Source organism: Aythya ferina (assembly GCF_964211825.1).
Source record: "Aythya ferina genome assembly, chromosome: 1".
In the NCBI taxonomy this organism is placed as follows: domain Eukaryota; kingdom Metazoa; phylum Chordata; class Aves; order Anseriformes; family Anatidae; genus Aythya; species Aythya ferina.
Genome location: NC_140296.1, coordinates 145620669 through 145642383, shown reverse-complemented (window position 1 = coordinate 145642383; position 21715 = coordinate 145620669). Strand labels below are relative to the sequence as shown.

Sequence of the window (21715 nt, the reverse complement as noted above, 5' to 3'; positions counted from 1 at the left end):
ATAAAGAAAGTGGTTAGATGGTATTTATTTATTTCAGGTCAAGCTCTGCATCAGTCAGGCACTGGAAAATAAAAACAACCTGTGACAGGCAATAACCTGTTCTGGTGGCACAATGGTCCTTATAATGAAGCTGCAATCACTCTTCTGATCTCCCACAGTTGTGTTTCTTTTTCTCCCTTTTTGAGGATCCGGCACTTCCGATCTATTCTAATTTTCATTATTCTAGGCTTTGATTTATGCTGCTTTGGATATTGTACATCTTGCCAGAGGAAGGAGGAGTCAAGGATTTGAGGTGGAGGATCTGACATGAGGGTGAGTTAGCAGAGAATACCAGAGATTAAATTATTCTGATGGGTACACATTTAGCCTGTGTAACTCTGTAATTATACATAATATTTCTCCTTCAGTTCTGTCTGATATAAAAAACAAGGGAAAAAAAAAATAGTAATAGTTATAATAAGAATAATAGCACTTTAGAATAACACATTTTATGTTTAGAATAACATGTTGTTATTTTTAGTGTTATATATGTTATTATTTTTATTATAAAATATAAAACATAACATGTTATTCTATAATAAAAACAATAATAAATAATAATATTATAATTATACCATAATTATAAAAATAATTGTTAATATTGATACTTTTGTTGTTTTTGTTATAAAAACTCCATGCAAAAATATGGTCCAATACAAAGACCATGGTGCTGAATTTGTAGAGTTGGGACATCTGGGTTCTGGTCCGTATGACATCAACATGACACCAGACAGTTTCTTCTTTATGACTTTTGTTTATTCTGCTTTGTTAACAAAGTATACCAAAAGATAAACAGATTCATTAAAAGTTATCTCAATTAAAATTTCTCTAACTGGGCTGAGACACCATTCCATCAATTTACAGGTTGCTGGTGTCCTGTGCGTATCCCATACTCCTTTTGGTCATTAATTTGTAAGGCCAAGGCATTTTTTAAAGTCTCCATGTAGGCAGAGATCACTGATGCCCCTATCCATGACTGCAATAATTACACATACAACATATAGTAATTATTTATATTTCACGTTTCAAGAGAAAATCATGCACTTTGCCCATTAATCATCTGTCTTTTCTTAAATGGAAGGATTCCTCTGAACTCTGACTTGGTAACTGGTGTAAAGGCAGACACACAGAGACTGGTATCAGCAGCAATTTTAGTCACAGATAGCATAGCAATATCTAGAGGTGATGTTTATTTTCATCTGACTGACCAACACTTCTTAAAAGTGCTTTGCATTGCTTACTTCAGTAACTGCCCAGAGCCTGTCATCTAAGAACATAAAAGTCACTGAGTAAAATATCCCCTGTACACATTTTCAAATGTGCTGCTCTGTGTTTTCAGCATATGTGATTAAATGTTATGTTTGAGAGAAGAGGTATTAAGAAATCTAGGCAAAAGACATCACAAAAGATTTATCAGTCTTTGCTCAAACTGGATACTGTTTCATTCTGTCAGTGTTTTATACCAGATCTGGGGACCTTCACTCATAGGATGGAGCAGTTGATTGGGCAAATATTTCTGGGGCAACTCTTCAGTACAATATACTACTCAGTATGAGTAAAAGAGCAGTAGCATCTGGCCCACAATGAGCAGAAGAGACAGCAGGTGCATATAAACAGTGATGTTAAATCAGCAGAAATGTCCTGAGGCTGGTAACTCTTTGCTTACATTGCAGGTCCAAAGAATTCAAGCAAGGGTCTGACAGAGCAGCCAGATGCTGAAGTGAAGGAAACCACAAGACAGAAAGTAACTTGCCAGGGAAGCCAGGCCTGTTTCAGGTTGGGTTCACATACATTGTCTTAGAAATGCACATAGGTAAGCAGGATTGGACTTTTGCAGTGGGATAAACCCTCTGTTAGTATGGAGGAGATGCCACACAACTTCTATCCTGTGTGGCAGTAGCCCTGGTGTAAGCAAAGAAAATATTTCCAAAGGCAGTTTCTGTTGCTGCCCACCATTGCCCATTACACAACATTGACCTGCAGTTGGTCTTAATGACTCATGAGAATCATGTACTGTTAACTTTACATTTAAAAAGACAAATGGATGATGTAAAATAATGCCCTATCTACCCTTAAACTTTTGTATAATGTGAGCACTAGAGGTATTGAGCCAAAAGATCTTGTTGCAAGCCAACATCAGGAAGAAGCTGAGGTATGGAGTCAGACATTTGCAATAATTATCTAACGTGGAAAAAAGGGACAATAAATACAAAAAATACAATAAATAATAAATTCAACCTCTGTTGAGGTTGGCCCATCCCTCTGTTTTTCTCCTTTCTTCGAGATCTGTCTGGTTTTATATCTGTCCCCTCAGCTATGCCACGCTTGTGCCCTTCCTAGCATAAAAAGGAACATTTGCTGGACAGCTTAACTGTCTGTTCCACCATCTAGACCACCTTTGGCTTTTGCTTATAAACACTGAGTCATTAAATTAGAGGTGAGAAGCTTTGTCACATGAGTTAGGTGAACACTCACATGCCAAAAATACCAAATTCTCAATGCTGAACACAAAAAAATGACTGAATCTTTTGACCTTGACATGAACATTGAAACTATTAATTAGACTGCTAAGCTTAGCCAGCACACTTGCAGATGGACAATTCAAAATTCAAAGGAAAAATATCCAGTGGACTAATTGTTGACAATTAACAAATTGTTCAGCACTGATTTTATTTTAATTTTTTTTTCAGGGATCTGAAAGCAGAAGAGAGCACGAGCTTTCTGATGGGAGCAGTGTCCAGTTATCACTCAGGACTGAGGGAACGCTTGTTCTCAGAAAAACCTGTCTTCACACAACTGTTTTGAGGCTATTAGAAAGCTTAAAAAAATCCTCCATCTTTTAGGTTAATAGGAATCAATAATTTACTGCCATTTTCCCACATAGAAGCCTACTAATTATGTCCCCATAATTACCATTTGTGTTGGCATTGCATTCCAGTACACCAAGCCTGATCAGATGACTTGCTTGCAAACAAATTTCTTCAGCATCACCCTGGAGAATGTCACAAGCTCAAAATGACCACACGGCAAGGCTGAGCAATGAGGGCAGCAAGCTGGAATATAAGGAAAATATTTGGTTTTGTCCCAAATCTATTCTTTACCTATACCCTGACAACTTTTTGTATCCTGCATTTCCTTAGACCTATAGGTCAGAGGTAACAATGAGACAACCCCCATGAAAGAGGATGACTGAAAAAATGTTCAGAACAGTAACACTATACAATGAATGTGTATAGCAAAACAGTACCTGTTAATGTGACTAGGGTTTTTCAGGTGATCATGTAACACTTTAACTTAAACAATGTGTCATTTGATGACTGTCTGATCTGTTTCTTTTCAAAGAATAAGAAGTGCATGGTGGAAGGAAGAGGTTTATGGAAGAGGGAGAACTAAGAAAGAACCTGACTAAAAGAATCCTCTGTTTACAGGTTTCATTTGGATGGCAGCTGAAATTAAAGAAAGACTGAAACACGAGAAAAAAATTTGGAGAAGCTTTCCTCTCTCTTCTTCCCATCCTTCACTCACTTTCACTCATCGGTTTTGGTTACCAAAGTGTTGCATTGCCTAAATTAATAAATCGTTTACTTATTTTTTTTAAACAAAACAAAATGAAAAACAAACAAACAAACAAACAACACTGTTTCTTACAGTTAGATGTTTAATTGCAGCATTGATGTATTATGAAAAAAAAAAAGTAAATGTGGAGCAACTTTAACAAAATCTACTCTTTGAAGAAACATTAAGAAAAGAATAATTTGATTTTCAGATTATTTCTTCAATTAAGCCCTTCATTCCTGTGTGTCAGATGGCATAATGAACTATGTATAAATAACAGTGATAGCAATTACATGACATGATCTGCTGTGTTGTGCAGAATGTGTTTTTATTTTTGTATGTGGACTATTTCTCTTTTCTCCTTAAGGGGCTGTAGGTAGTAATTGCAGCAAGTAACAAAAGAAAAAAAAAATAAAAATTACATATAGGTATTTGTCACAGTTTTAGCTGGGATAAAGTTAATTTTCTTCACAGAAGCTCATATGATGTGGTGTTTTGGATTTTTGATGAAAATAGTGGTGATAACACTGATGTTTCAGCAGTTGCAGAGCAGTGCTTACACAGAGCCAAAGACTCGTCAGCTTCTCATGCTGCCCCACCAGCGAGGAGGCTAGGGGTGCACCAGGAGCTGGGAGGGGGCAGAGCCAGGACAGCTAGCCCTGGCTGGCCAGAAGAATGTCCCACACCATGTGGTGTCATGCTCAGCAACAAAAGCTGGGATAAAGAAGGAGGAAGGGGGGAACATTTGGGGTGATGGCATTTTTCTTCCCAAGAAACTGTTCAGTGTGCTGAGCCCCACTTTCCTGGCAGTGGCTGAACTCCTTGGTTTGCTTTGCTTGTGCACGTGGCTTTTGCTTTACCTAATAAACTGTTCTTATCTCAGCCCATGAGTTCTTGCACTTTTACCTTTACGATTCTCTTCCCCACCCCACCTGGGGAGAGCGAGCAGCTGTGTGGTGCTAAGCTGCCTGTCAGTGTTAAGACACAACAGTATTATATCAAATGACAGGTATTCATGAGCTAAGCTCACTACAAAGGGTCTGGGCCCACACCTTTCAGCAAGGAGGACTGCAGGACTGAAATCAAAGCAGGGATGGCATATACATCATTTCCTATCAGAATGCAAATGACTATGTCATCATTTTTTAGATTTTCTTGGAGAGTGCTTATTTAAGTAAGGACCAGCTCTGGTTTTCTGTGCTGTGCAATTCACCTTGGAGTTTAAACTCAGCTGTTCTCCCTTTTCCTTTCAGTGCAAAGCAAAAGCAGTAATGTTCTTACCTTCTAGCTAAGCAATTCTTCACAAAAAAAGTAAAGGCATTCAGGTTGGGACCCTATCAGCAGCAGCACTGGAGAGACATCTTGGGTCTCTGCAACTGAGTGCAGATGGGTTTCTGGTGAGATCCTGCCTTGTTTTAAAACATCTCCCACTCCTTTCATGCATTTCTCTTAAAGAACCTTCGAGACCCAGCTTGCCAGGCCCTGCTATCAGAGCTGCCAACTGACAAGGACTGGATTAGGCTGCTTCTGAGGCTGCACTTTAAGCACCCAGAGGGGTTGCTGTAGAGCAGCAAGAGGTCTGGCACTCAGGATACATATTAATCTTCTCACATCATGGCAGGGAGGTTCGGACTGAGCAAAAGACAGTAGTCTTTAAAATGGCTGTTCCTGTACACACTAGGTGAGAACATGTGCTCTTTTAGTGTCCATAATGCAGCAAAATCAGAGTGGGGTGTGTGTAGCCTGAATATCTCCCTTACATACACCCATGGCTGATAGTTGCAGCATAGTAGAATGGGTTAAATCAGGATGCAGGAGAGAGTTGGCATGACGACTGCAGAAATCTTCTATGTGGCCTGTGCAATAACTAATCATTACACAATAAAGGGTAATAATTATTTCTTAATGCTGCAGTGCAGAAACGGGCTTCATAGCAAAGCACAGCAGGCTGAAGAGATGAGGTGCTCGCAAATTCAACAAAAATAAATTGGTTTGATCCCTATCACGGAAGTCTTAGTGGACCTTCAAAATGAATAAATGATTCATCTTTGTGTATTATTTCTTTTCTGTCTATGCAATCAAATGCAAAAATATCTTCCTTCCTGTCTGTTGTGTTTTTATTTGTCTTACTTGTTTTCTGAAGGAGTAAGATGCAATAAGTGAAACATTTGTACTGAGCTCTTGTTAATAAATAAATAAATAAATATTAATTAAAACAACAACAACAAAAAAATAAAACTAAAAACAGGAGACCATTTCTGTTTTCCTCCTTGTTGTCATCTCTGTGTTTTGTTAACATTTAGAGGGTTAGGAAAAAAGCTACCACTGTTACCACATCCTTTGAAAGAAAGAGATGAAGATTTTTATTGTTGTTATTCTATCTCCAACAGCTGGAATAAAAGTTAAATTACACTTTTTAACCTGTTAAGACATGCAATCAGAAATATCTACTACTCTCTTACAGGCATACTCAACACAGCATCTAAATGCAGGGAATGCATTTCTCTTGATTTTGTGCTGTATGTATTTTGCTATTATTCTTAGCATGGAATCACTACATCCCCAGCTGGTCTTGCCCACTGACCTGCAGTGAAAAAAGTTTAAAATGCTACTTAAGCAATCACAAAAAAAAAAAAAAAAAAAAAAAAAAAAAAAGAATAGTGGTGGTAGGGGTCTAGGTGTGTAAGGGTTAGGGACTGGTTCTCTGGTTCTCATCCAAGTCACTAGCAGGAAAATCCCTTTTGAGAGAGGAAGTGGCCAGCGAGGCTGTGATAAGAGCACATAAGAAGCTATGTTTGCAACAGCCTCTAGTGAGAATGAGTCTTCAGAAACTGCACCCTTTGTTCAGAGCACATGGAGCCAATGCTTCTCCCCAAATAGAGGTACATTTGAACAAAGAACCTCAGATCTCTCCTTTCTCAAGTAATGAAGCAGTCCTTCAGCTCCAGAGCAGTCCAAGGAAGAATCCCACTGACTTCTAGGATGTCAGTATGTTACCTTGTCACATTTTCCCATTATAACATAACACTGTTGCTGGTTTGCATAGATAAGAGACCTTTCTTCGAAATTTTGTAGCCTGCCTTTCCCTCATATCTCTGTACCGTCCTACCCAGGTTGCTGGGACAATGTTTTCAGAGCCCCTGGGACAGTATTTTCCCCTCATTGCTCTTACACTGTTAATCTCATGCTGCTATCCTCATCATCTTACACCTGCACACCCTGATGGCCTTCCTGTGGTCAGCTGTCATGGGCAGCGATAGTTACCAACCTGAGAATCAGCCCTTTTCCCACACTTTCATTCTGTTTTAGTTAAAGTTTTTAGTTTAGGCAAGTGACGGAATAATGTGCACGTGAACATGAACAACTGACCATAGAGTCCCTGCCCCAGTCAATACACGCTCGAATCAACACCATCAGTAAGCAGTGACAGCCTCCCAGGGGCTTGAGTAGGACCTGGTGAAAACCAGACAGCTAGTGTGGGAAAAGTGTGGTGGGGGGAACCAGATGCTGCACATCAGAGGATGCCCAGCAGAGGTGTGAAAAGCCCAGTTACTCATCTTCCCAGCTAGCCACTGCTTGGAGAGCTTTCTTTTTCCCTTCTGTCTCTCTTCTTTCATTGTTCCCTAGTTTATTTTTCCCCTGCTTTTTTTTTTTTTTTTTTTTTTTTCCACAGTTAGAGGCAATGAATGCCATCAGCAATGGACTCCTCTAGTAAATCTGCACATATGAACTATGTCAATATCAGTTTTACAAAACAGTCACAGTGGGAAGGAATTTATAATATCTTAACATGCATCATTTGTTGTTTTACATTATTTATTTGGTTTACGTACTTATCAACAAATATGTGACAGTTTATGGGAATTGATAACTTACAGGCAAGAAAGAATGTTAAACAGTGTTAAACTGCTAGAAGCAGTGTTTTCCTGGCAAAACAAGGATGCTTGTCCCCAAACTTAGCTTCTTTCCCTTCTCTCCCTCTTTTTTTTTTTTTTTTTTTTTTTTTTTTTCCAGGATGGCTTGGAGAGTGCCACTGAAATATTCATCAAGAGAAAAATCCCAACTCACTGGGGCCTGCCATAACAGTATATCACCTATCTGTAAAGTTGCCCACTAGTTTCTAAAACCCACAAAAACTGCCTCCAGAACAAAATGCATTGCTAATTTGTGTGGTGTGGGCCTGGCTCTCCTTTGCCTTCACTGTTTTTCAGTCATCTATATGTATATAAAATAGCTTTGAAGTGTAGCCCAAGCAGAGCTACAGTATTTTACAGCCTTGTGGGTAACAAGGGAAGAAATTAGGTTCCAGATAGAATGGAACCAAGCCCACATTTTCCTTGAGATTTATTTTGTTTTGCTTGTTAAAGATTTTGGCTTAAAGTTAAAAATATTGCACTTAAACTTGGATTGCTAAAGCTATAGCCAAAACCACACAGTAACAGCTTTATTTTTCAAGTAAATAAAGCACCTAGAAATATATATTTTTTTACAATTATTTAGTAAGAAATGTAGGAGATTCTGCTATAATGAGTGGAAATCTTATTTTAACTCTGCTGTTGTGTGGGTTTCTTAATAAATGGAAGGCTTGACCTACTCTTTTAAAGGTTGTTCAGCTTGCATTTAAGTTCATGCCTTTAGCTTGGCCCTTATTTGCAGTACAAAGCAATTCTGCATAGGTGGAAGAGCAATGTTGTGATTAGGATGGGACCGTGACCATGATGATAAAACTCTGACCTAGAATGCTTTGCAGTAATCCCCTGTCCCATTGCTTGCAGACATAAAAGACATTGACAAAGCAGAGATCATCTTCAGGAAGTGCCTCCCTTACCACATGTTCAGTCTTAGTTCTCTATGGTGTTTTTTTTTTTTTTTTTTTTTTGTTTTTTTTAGGACTCACTTGTTAAAAGACAATGGTCTAAATCCTCATATAGCACAAAAAATTATACAGTTTTGAGAAGGCTATGATTTTAGAGCTTTCAAGTGAAAAGGAAGAAGAAGAAATCATCTCTCTCTTTTGGCATTTGGGAGGCACAATTTCTTCTCTAAAGAGATGAAAATTTATATACATGCAACTGCCGAAGGAGAACTTCTCTGTTATATTTACAGGGATGCAAAGGCCTCAGTGCCTGTCACATTCCTTATAATTTTTTGTCTATAAAGGCTGTTTGATCCATTTATTTTGTTGTTGTTGTTGTTATAAAGAACAAACTGAATGAGAAGAGAGATTAAAACCTGAGCAGCAATCACGTTTTCCCTTTACAGACCCTCTGTTCCCCTACAAAGGGAAAGCAAGGACATTAGGCTGAAAGAAGTGAGTCTGCAAGGAGGTTATCTCAGGCTGTTTTATCAGTTACAGACAGTGGAGTAGGAATGTGCACTCTGTGGCTAGCATTGAGATCTGCCTGGAAACCACATGTATATTAAAATTCTCCTACTGTTACAATGAACAAATAAAACAGTATTTTTGAATGTATTTGTAGAAGGTATTTCTGGGGAGTCAGGTTAATTAAACTAATCTCCAAAGTGTCTTATGGCTGTTTAGATAAGCACCTAGCCAAGAAGGCAACAAATTTCTGGTGAGCAGCAAAAGTAAAACAGTTTGAACATTATCCAATGAAGACAGCTACGCTGAAAACTTGAAGTGATTCTTTGAGTTCGAGAGCAGCTGTCCCCAACCAGCTTGCCCATTGTCCTCTCTCAAAGGTGGCCTGCAGCAAAGAGCAAGATAAAAGAACAGGCATGCCATGTTATCACCTCAGCATATTTTCCTTGGGTTAAAGCAATTAGAGGTATGAGGGGCTCTCTTTATTTGCATCACAGAGCTGTTAACAATATGTTTTTTTCAGCACTCTGTCAAGTTTGAGAAAGAACTGTGTTAAGATAATTTTTATAAGTAATAAAAATAAACCAAATGTTTGAAACGTTTGTAATATAAGTAATATAAGTAAAAAATTATATATGTAATATAAGTAATAAAAATATATTTAAATTTGTAACATAAGTAATAAAAAGAAACCAAATGTTTGAAATATGTTACATCAATCATTCAATTCTTTCTATGGATGCTCAAATTTGGGTAAAGTTTCTCAGTGCAGACTGTTACATAGGTGCTGCCATACTAAACAAAACTAAACATGGGCAGACAAAGCATATGAGAATGCAAACATTACTTTATACAATTTCTAGGTGAGAAGCTGAGTTTGTCCAAAGCCACATAATCAATCTGCAGTGAAACTAGGAGTTCAGACTTCTCATGATTGTCCAAAAGAGAAAATAACAATATTGTTCATCTCTTTCGTTATGTGTCATTCCCACTCCCCTCTTGGATTTCTAAGAAAGTTTAAAGGAAATAATGTGGACTAGCAACTGTCAAATTTACCACTCAAAAGAATGACAACACTTGATTTGTCAGGGTTTTTCTAAGCTGGATATTTTGCATTTCCTTGTGCTCCAAAGTGTAGATGATATACAGTCTCACTCTGTGCTAAACAAAGATAGCTACAGTCTTTCTTCAGTCAAAGCAGACCAAATGGTTTTCCTCATCTTTGTTCTGTTGCCTTCATTGCTACTTTCCAATCATATACTTTTTTTTTTTTTTTTTTTTTTTTTTACCCCTTTACTGAATTGCATTGCAAAATGTGAACAATGAATAATAACAGTAAGAGATTCCTTGTAGGGTACTGTTTCTGATGTCAAACCTTTCAGTAAAGATCCTTACATTTATTCCCAGTGGCTAAGATTGTGAAAATGACTTGCAGACATCAGACATTTTAAATGAGAATTTAACAATGAACCCTTCATATATTCTTTCCTTCTAGTGACAGCTAAGTGTACTGGCTATCACAGATGTCAAAAGCAGAAGGGTAACTTATGTTACCTTCCTTCTTTCCTGCTTTTCCTTATATTTGAGAGCTTTTTATGTTTGGTTAAAGGAATGAACTTTAAAGCTAAGATGCCATGATCATATTCTCACTACTAGGGCTCAAGGTCAAGCATGATAAGACATGGTATTGCCAGGTTAAATATAGCACTTTGGTGATGGTCTCCCTCTTTATGTCACACATGTTCTGACAGATTTTGTCAGCTGAGAATTCACTGTTAGAAAAGTGAAATTAGTGTGGGTGAAACATACCAGTAACAGATCAGGAAATCAGTTTTCAGATTAATCTCAACATGAAAAAGCAGATAGCAGAGAAGACATCTTCCTGACTAGACCCCTTCTCATATTCCTCCAACATCCATGTTGAACAACAGTTCCAAAGTTCAGTGACAGTAAAATTGTCCATATGCTTGCTTGCAAGCCCTTCCCCGAGGTTACTAGCACCAGCCCTCATCTGCTTTCATTTCCCACACATATATTAATCCACTTTCATGCAATATTACGTATGAAATGGAGTAGACTGAATTTCCCACCATGGCAGAATGCTGCTAGAAACATAGGAAAGTGAGAGGGTGAGGCAACTATTTTTTATACATTATATGGCCTATGTATAAATTGAAGTGTGAATCTACCACAGTGATGATGATGGAAATACTCAAGGACCTTGGATAATGGTGGAGGAGAAAAGAGTAACATTCCTGTCCACGTACATATGTTGCTCAGTTCACGTGCCCTGCTCTCAAAGTCCTCTAACTCTGTTTTATGTCAGAAATGTGTGCTGAGCTAAGGGATATAAAGAGAACCAACAGGTCCATACTATTTTTTGTGAACAACTCTGATGCAATGTATGATCTGAATGAGTTCATGGCATTGTAAACCCCACTTTGGCAATTTTACACTTAACACTGACTATGCTGAAAACACAAAACTGAGAAAAGCCCCAGGACCACATCCAGCCATTAAAAGTTACCTTCAATTTATTTTTCTCTCTTCCCACCCTCACCTCAATACAATGAGAACTATTTTTTTCCCCTGTAAAACTGAACTTGTAAGTAACTTTATCCTTTTACTCCTCAACAAGATCTGAGGCAATTAGGAGCTTTGGTAATCTTTTATTGTAGGGATTCTGAACATTTTAATTTGTCCTCTGTTCTAAAGAGAAACTTTTTGGATAATCAGCTACTAAAAGCTCAGATTTCCAACACCCCAATGCAAAGAAAGCCCCCGTGGATGGAGTCTGTCTGCTTCTGTTTTCATGTGGCAGTACCATTGCCTAAGCTCAGTATCTGACTGCAGCAAGTAAATCCTCACATTGTCATGAGATCAGGAAGACTTATTCTCCCTACTGCAGGAAGCTGAGCCAAAGCCTACCTAAAGATAACAAGAGCTGCTCTCTGAACCCAGCAGGCTTTGTGTCAGACCACTGGAACTTGAGAAAGGTCAGACAGGAGGTCCGTGGCATGGTCAGGAGCTTGTCTACTTGGTCTCAATCCAATGTGCTGAACATAAAGTTTAATTTAAAAAGAATACACATTTTTTAATTAAATCCTGCATTAGCATACTTTGTCCAGGAAACATGTGGGATATTTAATTAATTGAATGGAAAGAGATCAAAAAGACAACTAAGTCAAAAAAAAAAAATAGTAATTCTGGTTAACTTCACCCACTTGTACAGTGGTAGGTCAACTGGTACAAATGGATTAGGAAAAAAATAATCTAGGTGATTTCTAGAATAACTGTAACACATAACAGTACATGTTCTTAACATAGGCTTAAGTAGCTGAAGAAATGATGCAGTCAAGCCACTAAATAGTAATGAACTTATTACTATATTAAAAGAGTGATGTTAAAACTGAGATTAATTAGAGAATCATTTTAGACAGTACTGGAGGTAGAAACAGAATAGGAAAAAAAAAAGGAACAGTGGAAGAAAAAGTAAAATGCATAAAATTCAAATCAACAGAGATATTAACAGAGTGTTTCTGATTCAAGGAAATCATGCAGAAAACAGACTGAAAGTCAAGAGAGAAAATAAACAAAACTGTTTTGAAATGTTAAGATCCAATACATTGTTTGAACCAAACAACGAGCTTTCAGGAAATTACACTTCAGCTCTGCTGAAGTCCCTGGCTAAGGGAGGGAAATCTAAATAAATAAATAAATAAATAAATAAAGCCAGTTGTAAATGAAGATGGCAAAGGATGCATGGAGGTTGGCATATGTATAGGAGCAGCTAGAGGATATTTTTGAAGGGTTTTAAATTCACACAGTTTGGGATGGAAACAATGAGACCTGTTAGACATACTTGTAACGGGAACAATTAATGGCCGAAAGGATGTTGCAGAAGTTCTGAACGACCTGTTTGGGTAAAGTATCCCCAAAACAGATACTGTGCCAATGTCCACACTGGACCTATTTTTTTATTTTTTATTTTTTCAAGACAAGAAAGGACGAGAGCTGCCAGAATGTGAAACGCTGAAAGGGGAACAAACTGATAAACTAAACAGCAACGTGTCATAAAGACCTCATGGTTATATATGCAAGGGTTTGGAAGGCATTTGGAAATGAAGTGGATGAGCTGATAGCAAAAATGTGCAAGCTGTTATTGAAGTCAGATATACTACAGAAGGATTAGAGGGTGAGAGCTAGCATACCTATCTTTAGGACAAGCACTGAAGTGGTCATAGGTATTATATATGCAAAAGTCTTATTTCAATTCCAGATGCATTTATTGAAACTAATGAAAACTGGAATTACCTACAGCAGAGGAAAAAAAATCAGTTTATTTCAATAAAATGTTGTGCCTTCTACACATTCTGTGAAGTATCAAGCTAATAGACCAGGAAATATAACCTGATAAATATATATGTATATATGTATGTATGTATGTATATGAGAAATTTCTTTTGAAGGAATTACATCATTGTAGAAGTAGTTTATTACTACTTGTTGGGAATTGTCTAAGAGATACAAAGCAGGAACTACACATGAACAATCATTTTTCACTGTAAAAGATTAACAACTGGGTTGTCTATGATTCTATATCAGGTATATTTCTTTACTGAAATTGCTGCTGTTAGAAAAAGAGAGTAAAGATGGAAGCATTTCAGAATATGTTAATTAAGTTGGGTGAACTTGAGCATTCTGATAGCAAATGGAAATAAGTGTCGGCTGATATAGAACAAACACAAGTGGAGTAAAAAATAAGAAACTTTCCTAGATCCTAAACCATCTCTGACAATTCACGGAAGAATCTTGGTATAACTACAGACAACCCAGTTATAAATTTTTCTCAGTCACAATAGTAGTCAACAAAACAAAACAAAAAATTAAAAAAATAATAATATTTACTTTACAGGTGGAGTAAAAAATAATAGTCCTCACCTAGAAAATAATGTCCACTTTGGCCAATACACCACCAGAAATGGAGATGGAAAAATTGGCAGTATTTAAGACATGCAAAATGACAGAAAAGCTTGAAATTGTCTAGGTAAGAGAAGAAAAGAACAAGAGGGTTCGTGACTGAGGAAATGAATGGCACCTATACAATGAACTGGGTTCTTCTATTGGCATTTCCACATCATATAACAGAAAGATAAGGATAATATTGAAATATGACTAATTTAAATAGATCAAAGGTTATCTGAAGTGTGGTTTTCCCAAGAAAATGTGTAATTAACCTGCTGAACTCTCTCCTACATGCTATTACTAAGGTAGCAAGATTGTTGGGAGGCAAAACCAGATTAGCTGTTTATCTGGCCAGTGAGAATATCTGCAGTTCATTCAGAACTGCTAGAGGTTTCCATTTGATGAGGAAGGTGGATATCTGTTTTCATGTGGAAGTGGTCTCTGGGCTGTGAGCAACCACAAACTGGTAGGTATTAAGATAGCATTTTAATTAAAGACAGTAAATTTATCTAGGGAAGCATTTCCTGCACCTTCTTCTGAGGTATGTCATAATAGGCACAGATACAGGCATAATACCAGACAAGATAAAACACCAGCCTGATCCAATGCTGCAGTCATTATGTTCTAATATTCTTTAACTAGATGACTGATGCCTTTTTGAATAGGAAAATAATGAGTAATGATAACAAATAACACCATTTCCATTAATTATTCATGCTAACATTCATGAAACTTTAGAGATGTATGAACATTTTCATGAATAAATCATTGGTTACTTGCTTGCACGAAATGACCTCCATAGTAGAATGAGCTTGCTGCCACTATTCATGAACAAATTTGTGAATCATTTTTAATATATGACCATTTTACTTTCTAATTGACTAAATATGAGATAGATGAGTATAAAATAGACTTCAGTATTTGAAAATGCAACTGCTGGCTGTAACAGAAACTACTGCTGGCTGCAACAGAAACATTGTTTCCTACTGATAAGTTTTGCTAAATTTATTTCTTCCATACTGGAAAGAATTTAAGAAATGAAGGGTCTGATCTTCATAGTTTGAAGATCAGACTGTCCCCATGAAAGCAAAAGAGTTTTACATGTTCAGACTACCTGAGAATCCTGACCCAGAGAAATTACTAAGCAAGATAATTCTTTTAAATAATTAGGTTTATTTTATCTCCTTGGTTGCCAGCACTGATTGTCACAGTGATTCAGAAGAAAGATCTATGAAGATACTTTTGTGTTGTTCCACCTCTTTTTACCCACACCTGCCCATAGTTTACTCAGTGTTTTTTTTTTAAGAGGGTGAGGAAAACCCTTGGAGTCTCTGGTTTACAGAAATTCTCACCTCTCTGTGTTGTGGCTTCTCTTATAGATCTTAATTGCCATCATTTTCAGAAGTGTTCCATCTTATTCCCAATGTCCATTATCACATTGCATATCCCTTTTGGCAGTCAGACTCAGCTCTGTTCAATGAACAGCTGTCAAAACACTGGAATATTCTAATTACAACACTTACTATGTTTCTATGAAAGTCAGATTCTGAGCTCCATTGCACTAGAATAAAACAGAAGTAATTAAAGCCAAGGGAGTCACCCTTGATTTACAGGGATATAAATAAATCAGAGTCTAGGCCATGGAGTCGAAAGAGATGCTGGGATCAGAGGACCATCTCATCAAAAGGAAACAGGCAGAAAGCTTTCAGCAAAACAGCTGGCCCTAAATGATGGTACGCTTCATTTTTTTCATTATCATATTTGTAAAAAATGAATACATAAAGCACATGGACTACTGAAATCCCACTGTGCATTTAAGTTTCACTGGCAAGCATTCTGTAGGAATTACTTGATAGAAATGAGATAAAACTCACTTCACTCTGCAATATTCTCTTGGGACTTAAAATCATGTTATATGAGAAATGTCTCTTTGAAACATCTGCTGATATGTATCTTTCTGTATAGGGAATAGACAGTGTCAGATATAGGTAATGGTACAGCTTTAAAGGTAGGATAAACAGTCCAAAATAAATAGCAGCTCCACAGGCTAAAGCATTTTACTAGGAAACAAGCTCAGGGGTCATGGGAAATGGGCAAAGCCTTTTAAGACAATTCAAGGGGTGTCCTCATCTTTTAATTCTGTCCACTTGTTTAGGGAAATGTAGGAGGGCAGTGAGATAATTCACTAAGCATCCCTCACTCAGTGTGGTAGGGAGGGCTAGGTAATGCAATCTACTAAGTACAGGAAGTTGGTGTTCAGCTGGTGGGATGAGGACAGGAGAGTAGTTAATTCTTGGTGTTTCTTGGGCAGAGACAGCTCAAGCCCAAGAAATGCTTTGGAGATCTTGGCAAAACTTGGCAAAAGCTGTCTGTCAAAATATAGTAACTGGTAAAGATGTGTTAACTGTCTTATTTAGATACAACTTTTTTTTTTTTTTTTTTTTTTTTTTTTTTTTTTTTTTTCCCCAGTTCTCTGTGCTCAGTCCTCCGTCTAGCCTGTTTCTTAGAGAAGGGAATCCACTTTTAGATTTAACAAGCATGGGCCCCTTCAGCTTTTCTTATCCTGATTACTATTACCCACCCATCCAAAGATCCCATAGAAGGTCAGGGCAGCATTTTCACAAGTGGGTAATCCTTTTCCGTGCCTTCAAATCTCTGAAAATTAACTGCAAATTGCTGCAAGTTGTGAAGCTCAGTCAGAAAAGTCCAAAAACTGTGAATTAATGACTAGATATAGGCTCTAATTTCTTCCTACCAGTTCCTCTATAGTTTAACTCGTGTCATGGAACTTTCAGTGTTAGGCTGTGGGTGACTGAACCAGGATCAGCTGAATCCCAACATACCTTCTTTTGCAGCTTGGGATTTAGAATAGGGAAGAGAAGGCTGGAAACAGACACTAGGTGGAATGTTCCTACCTCATACCACTCGTTTCTTTCTGTCCCTTCTAATTTTCTATCAAGCCTTGCATCCCCTGTGCCCGCGGGTGGTCTCCCTTGCCTGCCTCTGGCACTAGAGGGCGTGGAGATCTGGGCTTTGGGCCAGAAATCCAACTCTCCACGGATCACTACTTTCCCTAAAATTGAACTCAACTTTCAAAGAGGTTTTGGTTTCACAGAAGGGGAATCTGCTTCATTATTACTAGTTTGTCTGCCTTTCCCATGCTGCATTGCTATGGAAACGGGACCAGAATATAAGTTTTTTGCATGTAGGTCATGATATTACTGGAGAAGAGGAATCCTGGGTGAATGGGTGAGTGGGTTACAGGAGCAATATGGGGCAGAGTAAACATCTGGGACTATATCAACAACAGTAGGGGAGTTCATAGTAGATGTCCCGAGAAGACTACTGAATTAGACACATAACGGGTGAAAGATCCAAGCATGCCGAGCAACTGAGAGACAGAAAACACACACAGGGACTCAGTCCAGAGGTGGAAAACAAAACGACAGAAGGAGATGGGACTGAACATGCAGGCAAAATAATTCTTTTTTTTTTTTCATAGATATATTTATTCAGTGATGGCCATGGTTTCTCCCTTCTTCCATCTTGATCTCCCTCCCAGGCAGTGGCATGGCACAACACTGCTTCCTACCACCTCACCAGGAGACTGCTGACAACGGGTGGTCCAGATCTCCCCAGGTTCTGGCCAGGTGCAGAGTTACAACTGTTTGGGTATGAGTTATCACCTAAGTTTTACGTAGAAAACCATGACCTCTCATTTTTATTATTTTGCCCTCGCTCCAAAACAACTGAAGTGGGCCAAGCCCAGACCCACTTGCCACGTACTAAGCCTCTTTCCCAGGTGGACTGCAATGCAGAAATCATGGGGTGACAGACCAGGGCAGAGAGAGTGCCTCAGCAGGGCATGGGCTTGCCAAATTAGTAAGCCCACAGCACATCTTTTTGCTCTCCTGATGCAAAAGTAAACAAGGCTGCTTTTGCAATCCAGAGGTCCTGCAAAGGGGAAACTCAACCAAAGTTATAATCAAAAAGAGCCTAAAGGAGAGAGAGCATACTCTGCACAGCATAACACGGTTTATAGACGAGTCATCGAAAGCGTCTGGTGTCATAAACTGTATAATTGAGGCTGGCACGTATTTAGACAGGAGCTAAGATTGCAGGCGATGCAATACCATAAAAGCAGACAGTGTGCCTACTTCTGATCGCCCCTACTAACCTTCCTCATTGCTGGTCTTTTTTTTTTTTTTTTTTTTTTTTTTTTTTTTTAACCGCAAAAACATGCTGTCAAACAGAGGTTGGCCCTTCTCCTTTATTCCCTTATACAAAGGGAAGATCTTTTTCAAGTGAAGGAGCAACTGACATGTGAAAGCACACTGGCTGACACATAAGTGGGGACACAACCTATTTTGGCTAAATTCTCCTTTCTCTAAAGGAACTTTAACACATGAAAAAAGTAGGATAAAAAATAGATCTTACAGGGTGAGGGGAGAGTCCTTCCTCCTTTCCCCACCGAAGGGATGGAGGACTCACCCGTCGGCCCGTGGGAAGGAGTTACAAGCCCGGCGGCTCCCGCGGGCTCCCCGGGTCCCTGACAGCATCTCCGTGCAGCTGGCAGCGGGGCCGTGCTACGGGGAGAGAAGGCGCCCGCTGGGAGCACCTCGCCGGCGGGGCACGGGCCTTTGCAGCAGCCCGGAAAGAACTTTTCCCCCTCAGAGCCTCCGAAATGACTTGATTTGGATGGCGAGACCAGGACGTCGGCGCCCCGGAGCCGATTCTAGAAGGCAGTTTTTTTGTTTGTTTGTTTGTTTGTTTGTTTTTTTCTCCCGCTGCCTGAGCTGAACTCGCTCCTTCTGGCCAAAAGCACCCACCCGGAGCCGGAGGCACGGAGAAGGAGACGGGAGGCACGGCCGGGACCGGCTGAGCCCTACCAGCTGCTCAACCAGGCCGGGGGAGCGGGGCGAGAAGGATCCGACCCTGGCATCCTCCCCGCCTCCCCCGGCGCCACCTGCCACTGGAGCCCAGGGGCACCGAATCAGAGAAGCAGGGTCGGAACCGGGGAAACCCCCTACCTTCCCCGTCTCCGGGGCCGTCCGAGCCCGTGCTCCCCCTCCCCAAAGCAGGAACAGAGACCTGAGGCCGCGGAGATGGGCGCTGAGCCCGGGCAGGCGCACGCTCCCCCGGAGGGATGCTGGGGGCGAGGGACCGCACTGACACTGCCAAAGCACTTCCCTTACAGCCCTTACCCCGTATGGATTCCGGCAGGGCAGGGATGCCCCCTGCTCCGGCTCTGCCCTCCCACCCGCCTTCCAGCCCTCTCCGAGGGCAGGCTCGGCTCCCTGAGCACGGCTCCGCTCCGGGCGCCCGGGGACGTTTTGCAGGAGTCGCCAACAAATATGTCACATCGGGATTTGGGAAGGGGAGCCCGGGAGACGTCCCTGTGTCGGAATGCAGCGTTTACATATAAAGCCCTCGAACAGAGCTTGGGAAATGTGAAGATCTCTCCAAATCAGGTTACTGAGTCTCTCCTTCCCCGCTATACTATGCTCTATACCATGCCTGCCTCGATTCCGGGATATGCATCGCAACTGTAACTCAACAGAGGAAGGCTTTTTGCCTTCTCTCTTCTCGCTGCCATCCCCAGGTGACCCGCACCGCGATGGACCCTTTCAGCAAAAGTTTCCCCGCGTTTTGTTATGTTCTTTCTCTCAGGAAGCAAAACGTAAGCTCGTTTCTTGGACATTATTTTCTTGGCGGGAGCTTTCCTCTGACAACAGCAGATGAAATCGTAGGTGCGGCGAAGAAGGGGAGGAGGGTAGAAGACGAGAAATAAAAGGGGGGGGGGGAAGACTAAAAAAAAAAAAAAAGATGGAAAGAACAAGAAAATGAAGGAAAAAAAAAAAAAAAAAGCGTCAATAAAAAAGCAAAGCTTTCCTACCTGTGCTCCAATCACCAGAAGTTGCATCCCATCCCGCTGCAAGCGGCTCGTTGCGAGCGGCGACTGCGGAGTGGCCCCGGCTCTGGCGGCGGAGGCATGCGGGCTGCGCGCATCAGAGCCCGGAGGCAGCCGCTTTATCTTTCTCTTCCATATCTTCCAAGAGGAGGGAGGGGGACTGGGGTGGGGGAAAGACGGATTACTTGGTGCTGTGATAATGGGGGGAAAGAATAACAGTTGGAAAGCTTTAAACGAGAGGTGGCATTGTCCGGGTTGATGGAGTTTTTGTCGCTCCCTCGCTCGCTCTCTCCCTCCCACACGCCCAGGCACACACATATACACTCACACCCTCTGTGGCACCGGCCCCTGGGAGTCTCTGCTTCAGCTCAGCCAAGCTGAACTTTCATATATATATATATATATACGCACACGTAAGTATGCATATGTATACGTAGAGCGACACTAAACCTATCTTAACGGCTTCGACAAACCTGGAAAAATTAAAAATAGCGGATGCTGGGACTCGTAAGTGAGTTGGTAATAATTCATACGTCCCCCAGTCCTCCTAAGGAAATGAGGACAAGCTGCCACCTTCATGGGGGTGGTGGCGAGGAAGGGGAACGGGGCGCCTAGGGGAGCATCTCGAGTGGATGTCCTCGCCGGGGGCAGCGGCTGTGGGTCTGCTCGCTGCCCACCGGTGCGTGGTGTGTGCGGGGAGGGGGGGTGAGCGCGAAGTGGGCTCGATTAGCTGCAATGGGCAGGCAATTTCTGCAGAGAACATTTACAATTTTCTTTCAATATGACAGGATTAGTTGCTGTTGAAGGCTCTCCTCCAATAAGATCGGCACTGCTCTCTGATTTGGTGGCTTTGCTGAATAGAAATTACTGGTTCTTGTTATCTCTCAACACACTCTCCCCTCTTCCTCATCAGACACTCCCCTCGTCCTCATCAGAAGTCTTTATCCACAATTTGCACATCAGAACTGATTTTTTTTTTTTTTTCGGTTACCTCTTCCACATCTTTCCCCGCAACGCCTTCTCAATTCTATGATAGCTGTAAGTCTCAAGCGATATATGGCAGCAGAAAGAGATACAGGTTTTATATTATTGCAGTTACTGGAGTCTCCCCTCACTGTGGAAAACACATTGCTACACTAAATCCAGTTTAGTTTTTTAAACTGATTATCGTGCTTAAATATTCATGGGATGTTGCTCCCCCGGCACAATGACAAACGAATTAGAGGAAAGAGATACATTTTGCGAACAACAGTTAATTCTCCTTGGGTATAAAGCATTCCCTTTTAATTAATAGTCATTAGGCCGAGAAGTATTTACTTTGCTTAAGGGAACTTGCCAGTTTTAATGGAAATAATCTAGATATAAAGATCTTTTGGTTTGCTTAGTCTTTGTTTGCAGCTCTTCTGGACTGGAATTGATTTGTGGTCCGGGGTGGTGCTTTGTTCCTTGAAGTCAGGGCTGTCAGGGTGGCAAACAGAATAGGGGTCTCAACTGATCTATTGTGTGAAGAATAATAGAAGAGAAGTGGAGAAAGAAGAGGAGAGAAGGAGACACTTTATGAAGGTGACCCCAGCTTCTGCCTGGGTGCTGCGTGCCCTGCCTTCCCCAGCCCAGCTTCCTTCATGAAGGGTCACCGGATCCATTGCCCAATCACACCCTTTCTCTTCAAAAGACACTTCACTTTGCAGAAGTTATTTCTTGGCCTGGGCTTCCCCCAGAGAGAAAAGCTGCCTATACAATTTGCATACAGTCAGCTGTTGTTCCTGGAAGGACATCAAGGGTGGTTTTACCCACGGGAGAGTGGTGTGCTTTCAGGGTAGCAGTACTCAGGTAGTAGTCTGCTGGGCCCTGGGATGAGTATTTCTCCTGCCCTGGGTGGCAGAGCTAAATCATAGGCAAGGAGCTCTGAGCTTTGGAGGAGC

General features: G+C 40.4%; 1 protein-coding gene across 12 annotated transcripts in view; it reads right to left on the bottom strand.

Annotated features, from left to right (window-relative positions):
* Positions 1 to 20501, bottom strand: part of CHRM2 (cholinergic receptor muscarinic 2) — a 118411-nt gene extending 97910 nt beyond the window's left edge. For 6 of the 12 annotated variants that reach the window (XM_084506751.1, XM_084506756.1, XM_084506759.1 and 3 more), the window contains exon 1: positions 19779 to 20192. The gene's annotated coding sequence lies outside the window, so the exon portion shown is untranslated. Of the gene's footprint in view, positions 1 to 2952; positions 3093 to 19778; positions 20193 to 20266 lie in introns of those variants that run through there. The other 6 variants (XM_084506758.1, XM_084506760.1, XM_084506762.1 and 3 more) reach the window with 5 other exon arrangements.
* Positions 20502 to 21715: the final 1214 nt, after the last annotated feature.